This window comes from Rhinopithecus bieti, unplaced genomic scaffold, assembly GCF_001698545.2.
Source record: "Rhinopithecus bieti isolate Rb0 unplaced genomic scaffold, ASM169854v2 scaffold_68671, whole genome shotgun sequence".
Taxonomy (NCBI): domain Eukaryota; kingdom Metazoa; phylum Chordata; class Mammalia; order Primates; family Cercopithecidae; genus Rhinopithecus; species Rhinopithecus bieti.
Window position 1 is genome coordinate 1,336,364 of NW_016827678.1, and position 11,415 is coordinate 1,347,778.

General features: G+C 40.8%; 1 long non-coding RNA gene across 1 annotated transcript in view; it reads left to right on the forward strand.

Annotated features, from left to right (window-relative positions):
- LOC108523442 (uncharacterized) overlaps positions 1-11,009 on the forward strand; it is a 21,578-nt gene extending 10,569 nt beyond the window's left edge. Inside the window, exon 4 of the long non-coding RNA XR_001883811.1 lies at positions 10,700-11,009. This is a non-coding gene — a long non-coding RNA (uncharacterized LOC108523442). The remainder of the gene's footprint in view (positions 1-10,699) is intronic.
- Positions 11,010-11,415: the final 406 nt, after the last annotated feature.

The window sequence follows — 11,415 nt, forward strand, 5'->3', positions numbered from 1 at the left end:
AAATTCTTTTCTTTAAGAATGTTGAATATTGGCCCCCAGTTTCTTCTGGCTTGTAGAGTTTCTGCTGAGATATCCGCTGTTAGTCTGATGGGCTTTCCTTTGTGGGTAACCCGACTTTTCTCTCTGGCTGCCCTTAACATTTTTTCCTTCATTTCAACTTTGGTGAATCTGACAATTACATGTCTTGGGATTGCTCTTCTCAAGGAGTATCTTTGTAGTCTCTGTATTTCCTGAATTTGAATGTTGGCTTGCCTTGCTAGATTGGGGAAGTTCTCCTGGATAACATCCTGAAGAGTGCTTTCCAACTTGGTTCCATTCTCCTCATCACTTTCAGGTACACCAGTCAAATGCACATTTGGTCTTTTCACGTAGTTCCACATTTCTTGGAGGCTTTGTTCATTTCTTTTTACTCTTTTTTCTCTAAACTTGTCTTCTTGCTTTCTTTCATTAATTTGATCTTCAATGAGTAATATCCTTTCTTCCACTTGATCAAATTGGCTATTGAAGCTTGTGTGTGCGTCACAAAGTTCTTGTCCCCTGGTTTTCAGCTCCATCAGGTCATTTAAGATCTTCTCTACACTGTTTATTCTACTTAGCCATTCATCTAACCTTTTTTCAAGGTTTTTAGCTTCCTTGCAATGGGTTGGAACATGCTCCTTTAGCTCGGAGAAGTTTATTACCAACCTTCTGAAGCCTACTTCTGTGAACTCATCAAAATCATTCTCCTTCCAGCTTTGTTCTGTTGCTGGCGAGGAGCTGTGACCCTTTGGAGGAGAAGAGGTGCTCTGGTTTTTAGAATTTTCAGCTTTTCTGCTCTGCTTTCTCTCCATCTTTTTGGTTTTATTTATCTTTGTTCTTTGATGTTGGTGACCTACAGATGGAGTTTGGGTGTGGATTTCCTTTTTGTTGATGTTGATGCTATTCCTTTCTGTTTCTCAGTTTTCCTTCTAACAGTCAGGTCCCTCAACTGCAGGTCTGTTGGAGTTTGCTGGAGGTCCACTCCAGACCCTGTTTGCCTGGGTACCAGCAATAGAGGCTGCAGAACAGCAAATATTGCAGAACAGCAAATATTGCCTCCCGATCCTTCCTCTGGAAACTTCGTCCTAGAGGAGCACCCACCTGTATGAGGTGTCTGTTGGCCCCTACTGGTAGATGTCTCCCAGTTAGGCTACTTGGGGTTCAGGGACCCACTTGAGGAGGCAGTCTGTCCATTCTCAGAGCTCAAACGCCATGCTGGGAGAACCACTGCTCTCTTCAGAGCTGTCAGACAGGTACGTTTAAGTCTGCAGAAGTTTCTGCTGGCTTTTTTAAGCTATCCCCTACCCACAGTGATGGAGTCTATAGAGGCAGTAGGCCTTGATGAGCTGCAGTGGGGTCCACCCAGTTTGAATTTCCTGGCTACTTTGTTTACCTACTCAAACCTCAGCAATGGCAGATGCCTCTGCCCCCACCAGGCTGCAACCTTGCAGATCGATCTCAGATTGCTGTGTTAGCAGTGAGCAAGGCTCCATGGGCATGGGACTCACTGAGCCAGGCACAGAAGAGAATCTCCTTGTCTCTCGGTTGCTAAGACCATGGGAAAAGCGCAGTATTTGGGCAGCAGTGTCCCATTTTTCCAGGTACAGTCTGTCACGGTTTCCCTTGGCTAGGAAAGATAAATCCCTTGACCCCTTGCACTTCCTGGGTGAGGTGATGCCCTACCCTGCTTTGGCTCACCCTCTGTGGGCTGCACCCACTGTCCAACTGGTCCCAATGAGATGAACCAAGTAACTCAGTTGAAAATGCAGAAATCACCCATCTTCTGTGTCAGTCATGCTGGGAGCTTCTGACTGGAGCTGTTCCTATTTAAACATCTTGGAACGGAATCTGCTATCTCATTTCTTATGTCTAGAAGTAACTGTTTTACGTTGAAAGCTCCAAAGTTAGCTCCATATGTATTTAGAATTGTGATATTTTTCTGTTGGACTAGTCCTTTTGTCATTATATAACATCCCTCTTTGTCTTTCTTAACAGCTGTTGCTTTAAAGTTTGTCTGATATAAGAAAGCTACTCCTGCTCACTTTTGGTGTCCATTTGCGTGGAATATCTTTTTCTACCCATTTACTTTAAGTTTTTGTGAGTACTTATGTGTTAGGTGAGTTTCCTGAAGACAGCAAACACCTGGTTTGTGAATTCTTATACATTCTGCCATTCTGTATCTTTCAGGTGCAGCATTTAGGACATTTACATTCAATGTTAGTATTGAAATATGAGGTATTATTCTATTCATTGTGCTATTTGTTGTGTGAATACTTTGTTTTCTTTTCATTATGTTATTGTTATAAAGGTCCTGTGAGATTTATGCTTTAAGGATGTTCTATTTTGGTGCATTTTGAGAATTTATTTCAAGATTTAGATCTCCTTTTAGCAGTTCTTGTAGGGCTGGCTTGGTAGTGGTGAATTCTCTCAGCATTTATTTGTTTGGGAAAGACTGTATTTTTCCTTCATTTATGAAGCCTAGTTTGGTTGGATATAAAATTTTTGGCTGATAATTATTTTGTTTAAGGAGGCTAAAAATAGGACCTCAGTCCCTTTTCTGCTGAGAAATCTGCTGTCAATCTGATAGGTTTTCCTTTATAGGTTACCTGATGCTTTTGCCTCACAACTCTTAAGATTCTTTACTTTGTCTTGACTGTAGATAACCTTTTGATCATGTACCTAGGCAATGATCCTTTCGTGATGACTTTAGGTGTTTTTTGAGCTTTTTGTATTTGGATGTCTAGATCTCTAGCAAGGCTGGGGCAGTTTTCCTCAATTATTCCATCAAATATGTTTTCTAAAATTTTAGATTTCTCTTCTTCCTCAAGAACAACAATTATTCTTAGATTTGGATGTTTAAAATGGTCACAAACTTCTTGTAGGCTTTATTAATTTTTTAAAAATTCTTTTTTTCTTTGTCTTTGATGGATTGGGTTAATTCCAAAGCCTTGTCTTCACACTCTGAAGTTGTTTCTTCTGCTTGTTCAATTCTGTTGCTGAGACTTTCCAGTGAATTTTGCATTTCCATGTGTCCTTAATTTCCAGAAGTTGTGATTCTTTTTTATTTATGCTATGTATTTTACTGAAGAATTTTCCTTTCATATCCTGTATTATATTTTTGATTTCTTTAAATTGGACTCATCTTTCTCTGGTGCCTCCTTGATTAGCTTAATTATCAACCTTCTGAATTCTTTTTATGGCAATTCAGATATTTTGCCTTGGTTTGGATCCATTGCTGGTGAGCTGGTGTGATCTTTTGGTGGTGTTGAAGAACCTTGTTTTCTCAAATTACCAGAATCATTTTTCTGGTTTCTTCTCATTTGGGTAGACTATGTCAGAGGGAAGATCTGGCATTCAAGAGCTGCTGTTCAGATTCTTTTGTATCACAGGGTGCTCCCTTGATGTGGTGTTCTCCTCCTTCCTGTAGCAATGGGGATTTTTCAGAGCTAAACAGTAGCGATTATTTTTGCTTTTCTCAGTCTAGCCACACAGCAGAGCTACCAGACTCTGGGCTGGTGGTGTTGGGGAGTGTCTGCAAAGAGTCCTGCAATGTGATCCATCTTCAGGTCTTGCAGCCATGGATACCAGCACCTGCTCTGGCGAAAGTAGCAAGAGAGTGAAATGGGCTCTGTGAGGGTCCTTGGTTGTATATTTGTTTACTGTGCTGGTTTTGTATTGGTTGGCCTTCAGCCAGGAGGTGGTGCTTTCAAGAGTGCATCAACTGCAGTCCCATAGGGAGGATGCAGACTTGCCCTAAGGACACCTGATTAAGTATTCAGGTTTCTCAGGTGGTGGGCAGGGCCATAGAGCTCCCAAAGTATTATGACATTTGTTTTGGATACCAGGGAGGGCAGAGAAAGACCATCAAGTGGGGGCAGGGATAGGTGTGTCTGAGTTCAGCCTGTCATTGGGCTGGGCTTGCTTAGGCTGCTATGGGGGATGGGGGTGTGGTTCCCAGTCCAATGGAGTTATATTCTCAGGGGGATTATGGTTGCCTCTGCTGAGTCATACAGGTCCCCAGGGAAGTGAGGGAAAGCCAGCAACCACAGGCCCCATCTCACTCCCATGCAGCCTGCAATCCTAAAAGTTGATCTCCCACCATACTTCCCCAATAGCACCAAATTTATTTCCAGGCAGCCAGTGACAAGGGCTGAAAACTTGCCCAAGAATATGAACCTCTCTGTTGAGAAAACAAGCAGACTCACAGTTTTTCAGTGTCTCAGGGAGCCTGCAGGGGTGATCCAGTTCCTTTAAAGGGTTTGTGGATTCTCTCAGCTTTCCTGGTATGTTTCTTCAATAGTTCTCAGCACAAAAATTTACAGTGTGAGTCCCTACATGATACTCTGTCCAAGTGGGAGCTGCAAGCTAGTTCTTACTCCTTTCTACCATCTTAATCTGTTATAGTTATTTTTGATTGGTTCATCATTTAATCTTTCTACTTAAGAATAATTTATGCATCACAGTGTTAAAACATCCTGTGTTTTTTCCTGTGTACTTACTATTACCAGTGAGGTTTGTAGCTTCAGATGATTTATTATTCCTCATTAATGTCCTTTTTTTTTTCTGATTGAAATATTCTCTTTAGCATTTTGTGTAAGACAGGTCTGGTGTTAAGTTTTTCAGCTTTTGTTTGTATGGAAAAGTCTTCATTTCTTCTTTATGTTTGAAGGATATTTTTACAGAACATACTATTCTAGGGTAACAGGTTTTTTTTGATTGTTGTTTTCCTTTAGCATTTTAAATATGTGGTACCACTCTCTCCTGGCCTATAAGGTTTCCACTGAAAAGTCTGCTGCTAGATGTATTAGAGCTCCATTGTATGGCATTTTTTTTCTTTTGTTGCTTTAAGGATTCTTTCCTTAACCTTGGTCTTTGGGGGTTTGATTATTAAATGCCTTGACATAGTCTTCTTTGGGTTAAATCTGCTTGATGTTCTGTAACCTTCTTGTGCATGGATATTGATGTCTTTCTCTAGGTTTGGCAAGTTCTCTGTTATAAACCCGTTGAATAAATGTTCTACTTTTATCTCTTTCTTTACCTTCCCTTTAAGGCCAATAATTCTTAAATTTGCCCTTTTGAGGCTATTTTTTAAGAGCTTGTAGACATGCTTCTTTCCTCCTAATTCTGTTTTTCTTTTGTCTCCTCTGACTGTATTTTCAAATAGCCTCTCTTCAAGCCCACTAAGTCTTTCTTCTGCTTGATTAATTCTGCTATTAAAAGACTCTGATGCATTCTTCAGTGTGTCATTTGCATTTTCCAATTCCAGAATTTCTGCTTGATTCTATTTTTTTTTTGACAGGACTTTCCTCTGTCACCCAGACTGGAATGCAGTGGTATGATCTCAGCTCATCGCAACCTCCACCTGCCAAGCTCAAGCCACCTTCCTACTTCAACCTCCTGAGTAGCTGGGACTATACGTGCATACCACAATGCTTAGCTGAATTTTTTTTTTTTTTTTTTTTTTTTTTTTTGGTAGAGGTGGGGTTTTGCTATGTTGCCGTTCCTGGTCTTGAACTCCTGGGCTCAAGTGATCTGCCTGTCTCAGCCTCCCAAATCTTTTGAGACAGGGTCTCATTCTGTTGCCCAGGCTGGAGTGCAGTGGCATGATCTTGGCTCACTGCAACCTCTGCCTCATGGGTTCAAGCAATTCTCCCACCTCAACCTCCTGAATAGCTGAATAGCTACAGCTGTCCACCACCATGCCTGGCTAATTTTTGTATTTTTTGGTAGAGATGTGTTTCACCATGTTGGCCAGGCTGGTCTTGAACTCTTGACATCAAGTGATCTGCCTGCCTTGACCTCCCAAAGTCCTACCACTGTAACTACCACCTTGCTACCACTTTTGTTTGCAAAAGACCCTGGGGCTGTACAATCCGTAGGTGGTAAAGCCAGACAACCTTGTCTTTTTCCCTTTAGAGTGGTGAGCTCCCCAGGCTCCAGGTGGGTCCAGAAATGCCATCTAGAAGCTAAGGAGTAGAGTAAAAAGACCTTTAAAATCTACTTAGTGTTCTGTGGTACTACTGCTGAGCTGGCTTTCAAACCATGTAACAAGTCCTTCTCACTATTCCCTTCCCTTTTCCTAGGCAAGGGAGCCTCACCCTATGGCCACCACCACCACAGGCTCATGGAGAGTACTGTCAGGCTTCCACCAATGTTCACTTAAAGTCCAAGGGTTCTTCAGTCAGCTTGTGGTGAATGTTGTCAAGCCTGGGATTCACTCTTCCAGGCTCCCCCCTGGCCCAGGGCAGGTCCAGAAATGCTGTCCAAGTGCAAAGGCTTATAATCAGGAACCTCAAGAGCCTGCCTGGTTTTCTACCCTATTGTGTCCAACCTGATACCTAAGGTACAAAACGAAGTCCTCTTTACTTTTCCCTCTGTTTTTCTCAAGCAGATGGGGCATCTCTCCACAGCCACCACAGCTGGGAGTGTGCTGTGCCTCACCTGAAACCAGCAAGTTTCTGTCTCACCCAAGGCTAATGGCATACTACCTGGGTACTATTGCTGATGATTCAAGGTCCAAGGGCTCTTTAGTAAGCAGGTGATGAGTCCTGCCATGACTGGGTTCTTCTCTTCAAGGCAGCATGTTAACTTCTGTCCCAGGGTATGTCTAGAAATGTTGTCCAGGAGCCAAGGCAAGGAATGGGGCTTCATGACTCTGACCAGTGCCCTATTTTATTGTAACTGAACTGGTATCCAAGTTGTAAGTTAAAGTTCACTTTACCCTTCCTTTTTCTCAAGTGGAAGGAAGGGGTCTCTTTTGGAGCTGTGAGCTGTGCAGCCTGGGGTTGGGGGAGGGCAAACACTCTAAACACCCTCTTAACTGCCCTGGCTGGTGTCTCAGTGGTTCTTGGGCCTCCCAGTACAATGACTTTGAGCCCAGCTCAAAGCACTAAGACTCATCTAGGAATTGTAGTCCTCAAAGCACTAGGTCTTATCTAGGAATTGTAGTCTTCGTGGCCTAGACTGCCTTTCAAGTTTATGTGGGGCCCCAGAGCACTTCAGTCCCAAGTGGCAAGGCTTGCTGAAACTCAAGTTCCAACTGCTAAGATAGGCAATTTCCCTGTGTCTCGCTGATCCAAATGTTCCCTCCATGGGCAAGCATTAGCTAAGTACAGCAAGATTCTGCTTTCCACTGTGATAGAGCAGCATCAAGTTCAATGCAAAGTCTCACAATCATTACACTCTGCCTTCCCAGCATACAGATTCTGTGTGCCATGCAGCCACTGCTTGGAGGTAGGAAAGGAGTGGCAATGGCAATTCAAAACTGTTTTTATCTGCCCTTTTCAGTACCTATTTCAATAAAATGAAGTTAACTAAAGGTACTGTGATTGCTCACCTGATTTTGGTTCTTATAAAGTATACATATTTTGTGTAGATGGTTGTTAAATTTGGTGTTCCTGTAAGGTGTAGGGGAACAGGTCCTCTGCCCCATTTGGAGAATAACCTACCTTATCTTTCTTGGTGGATAATTCTCATTAAAAATACCTTGTCCTGAATGTTTTCTGTTTATTTTAGTAACTGTCAACTATATGACAATGAACAAATGTATAGAAAAGTGAACAATAGAGAATGATAAATCTATTTGGTCATTGTATAGTGTGTGGGAATTTAGATTTACTAAAAGGCTTTCTACTCAAAAGAGCTATGCCCAGGGTTATTGGATCCAAAGTTTAACATTATGCACTCTACTGATACAAACATTTTGACTGAACTTTCAGAGGCAAAATTTGGGCTGCCTTAGTGAGAGTGAAGAGGAGGTTTCATGTAAAGCATATGCCTACTTTTCTAAGTGTTGCCCAGCTGCTAACGAATAAGGTTTAGTCCTAGTGTCTGACCTATTTTCTCCTTCCATTACTTGCAGATGATTTTTTCCTTTATGGGCTGGTTAAAAGCAAAAATAATAATCACAGGATAGACAAAGTTATAGCATAGTAGCAAATTATCTCTGATTTGTTTAGCCTAGCAAAAGGTTTTTTTCCACTCATGCCATCTGTCTAATGTAGATTGGTAGGAGGTCTGCTGTCATAGTCGCTAAGGGACTCAGGCCGATGAAGACCTCATGTCAACACCTGCCCTATGCTTGCTGTGTCAGAAGGAGAGGATGATAGTAAATCATGCATTGTCTCTTTAGCTTCTATTCAGCAGTAAACTTATTATTTCTACTCGTATACCATTAATGATAGCAAGTCATATTGTCATACTTTACTTCAGAGGAGATGTGAACACGCAGCCCTACCATTTACCTTGAAAAAGAGGAGCTGGAAATATCTGGTAAATAACTATAATGGCCACTACCTCAATCATCCACCAAGAAGAAAAGATGTCTTATTTTCAAACAAAAAGAAATGTTACCACAAGATTTCTGTACACATTAGTTGTTAGATAATGTCTTTACTGATTTTTTTCATTAGTGCTTCAGGTTTCTTACAAAATCTGTCATCTTTCATGACAGCATCATTATTCTATATGTGGCTCTAGTCTCCAGAGAGCAGCAGGAAATACTATTTGTGATAAGGTTACATACAAGGATATAGTCCCTGACTCAAGAAACTCTAGTCATAATCTTTAGCGTAATTTAGTTTTCCAGTTTCTGTGTAACTGGGGGTCACCTATTCAAATATTTTAAGCATATGTTAGGCCTTTTGTCATGAGATATAATTTGTTTTTCAATTGTTACGGTAGCAAATTTGTCATTTGTCTGGACTTCAATGGCTGCTGCAGTTTTATCCTTATTGGCATCCCAAGAGGAGTGGAAGATAGATAAGCTGCAGGAATCAAGATTTATATATTATCTAAGAAACTGGAGTGGGAGGAAGATATAAAAACATGAACTATTTCTCTGTTTTTTATCTATCACTTCCCCATTATCTCTTTTATATTGAGAACTAGGATCATTTTTCTAGTGACAGGACTACTTTGTAGACATTACATCCTAAACTTTCATTAAGGACAATATTATAATAGTCAGGATAAACTGGGCTATGCTGTGCTAACAAGTAAACTCCAAAGTTCTAGTGATTTAATTCAGTAAAGATTTATTTCTTTTTCATATCACAGTCTAATTCAAATGGTTCCCTTTGGCCACTCTTAAGGAGTCTGGCTAAAACTCCCAGCTAAAAATCTACATGTGATTTTTTTTTTTTTTCATGCCAAACAATAGGCAGTCACAAAAGCTGCCCTCCCCATGTCAGTCTTGGTGTGGCAAATACAATCTTTGAAGGAGGTTTCAGTCGAGGACTCAGGCTCCCCGGCTGACTTTGCTCCTATGCATATCATCATTCCTAGATCAGATGCCTCCATTTGGAAGCTTCTTTATAGGAGGCCTTCAGCTGAGGCCTTCCTCAGGTGCCTCTGCTGAGACCTCCTTATTAAAGAGCTGAAGAATCAAACTTGAAGAAACGTTGCTCCACTGTAACTCAATATTCAGGACTTTTGCACTCCCAGCCCTTTCCCCTTTCCTTTCCCCTTGCTCCAGGGTCCATAAAATCCCAAGAGCCTTTTTTGGAAGCTCCTTCAGGATTGAGCTGAATACCATATCTATGCTACTCCTGCTAATTCTTGACTGGTGCTGGTCCGTGGAAAAAAATTGATCAGGAGGAGTCAGCATTTTCTTCAGGTTAGCCTCTTGCTTATGCTATCCCTGTAAGTGATTAAAGGTTTCACTGTTATTTTCATTTTTGCTTCTTGCCTAATTGGCTACTCTGACACCTGGCAGCTTAGCTCTGTCTAGGTCAGCTCAGCTCCTTATAATTCTACAAGGAATAACTCAGGAATCCAAGATGTTTCCATCTTAAAGTTACACTGTCTGGAGCATGTGTGTCCAGCATCATTGTGAAACAGAAAGAGAGACAGTAGGGAACTGTGCAAATAAATTAATGTCCAAGCCTAGATGTGGTGTGTAGCACATTCATTCATATTTCACTGCTCAGAACTCAGTTACATGTTTCCAACCCAATGGCAAGGCAGGTTGGAAAAGTAGTCTTCTTGTTTATATAGGAAGAGTAAAGAGATTTTTTGTGAATGTTGAGCCAATTTCTGTCTGTAACGCCAACTTCTGTTGGGTAAATATGTGTGTTGTGGGAGGTAAGTTTTGCACAAGTTTTTCAGACTAGTGGGAGATATAATTACAGATGAAAGGCAGGTCTGATGCCCAGGCATTGTACTAAGCATGAGGAATGATTTAGAGAGGTGAAATAAAGACTGAAGATTTAGTGACATTGAATGACACATCTTAGGTGACAATGGTATTACCTTTCCTAGTCTAGAAAAAGCTTCTGGATGTTCTTGAGAACTCTTCTCCACCCACCAATACTTCTAAATTTAATTCCTCTGCACCAGCTGCACAATCCTGCATTTACAATTCAGTTTAGACTATTGAACTTTCTACTTACCATCCCCTCTATAAAACGAAAGGTTTAAATTAGTGATTTTCTTCCCCTACCAGCCTGCAAGGAGCAGTTGGTCATTTCATGGACACTCAAGGAATGTCTGACCTACCTCACAGTGATCTGTCCATAGTGAGCATTTAATGCATGTAAGTATAGTCCTAACTCATCTTCATCATCATGAAATTCTAGAAGTTTCAGGTCAACAAAACAATGACTCACAGGTTTTTAAGAAACAGTGTCAGCATATGTTCTTGAATTCCAAATTATACAACTTTGTGCTTGTCAAATTACAGGTACAGTTATGAAACATCTAGAAGTCATCCATTCTTTTATAGACTTCCTCTCCTGACATGTCTACTTGCTATGAAACAGCTGTTTAGTCATGTTGCCAAGAAGAAAAGAAGACAGAATGCTTCTAGATAAAGAAATACTATTCCTATGTCAACTTTCTATGCAAAGTGTGGACTGTGGACCAGCAGCATGTGCATTGCCTGGCAGTTTGTTGGAAATGCAGAATCTGAAGATCTTCCCTAGACCTACTAAACAGACTTCACTTTAACAATATATCTGGGCAAGTCATATAGTCATTAAAATTTGAGAAGTATGATCTGGCATAGATATTACTTCATAATAAATGTTTAATGTTTCAGTTACTATTGCTGCATAGCTTGAAGGAGACAGTATATACACCTTACCTCTTCATGGGAGGATTGTCAAAGTCTCATTGTAAGAAGAACATGGTACCAGAGATATTGTTGTAGCCACCTTTGGAAAATACAATTGACACACTTAATATTTAAAACTATTGCCTTTACTCCTTTATTGTGCAGATGTAAGCTAGTGATTAGTTCCAGGTTAAAGGTACTTTTTGGCATGCTTAATAACCGTCTTTACTTTACAGGAGGAGGTAGAGTACCAGGTGGGTTTTCCAAAAGGCGTGCTGAAAATTATTAGTAGTTTGATAAAGATTCTGATGAATTCTTAAGCCTAAATGCAGGGCTAAATTTTT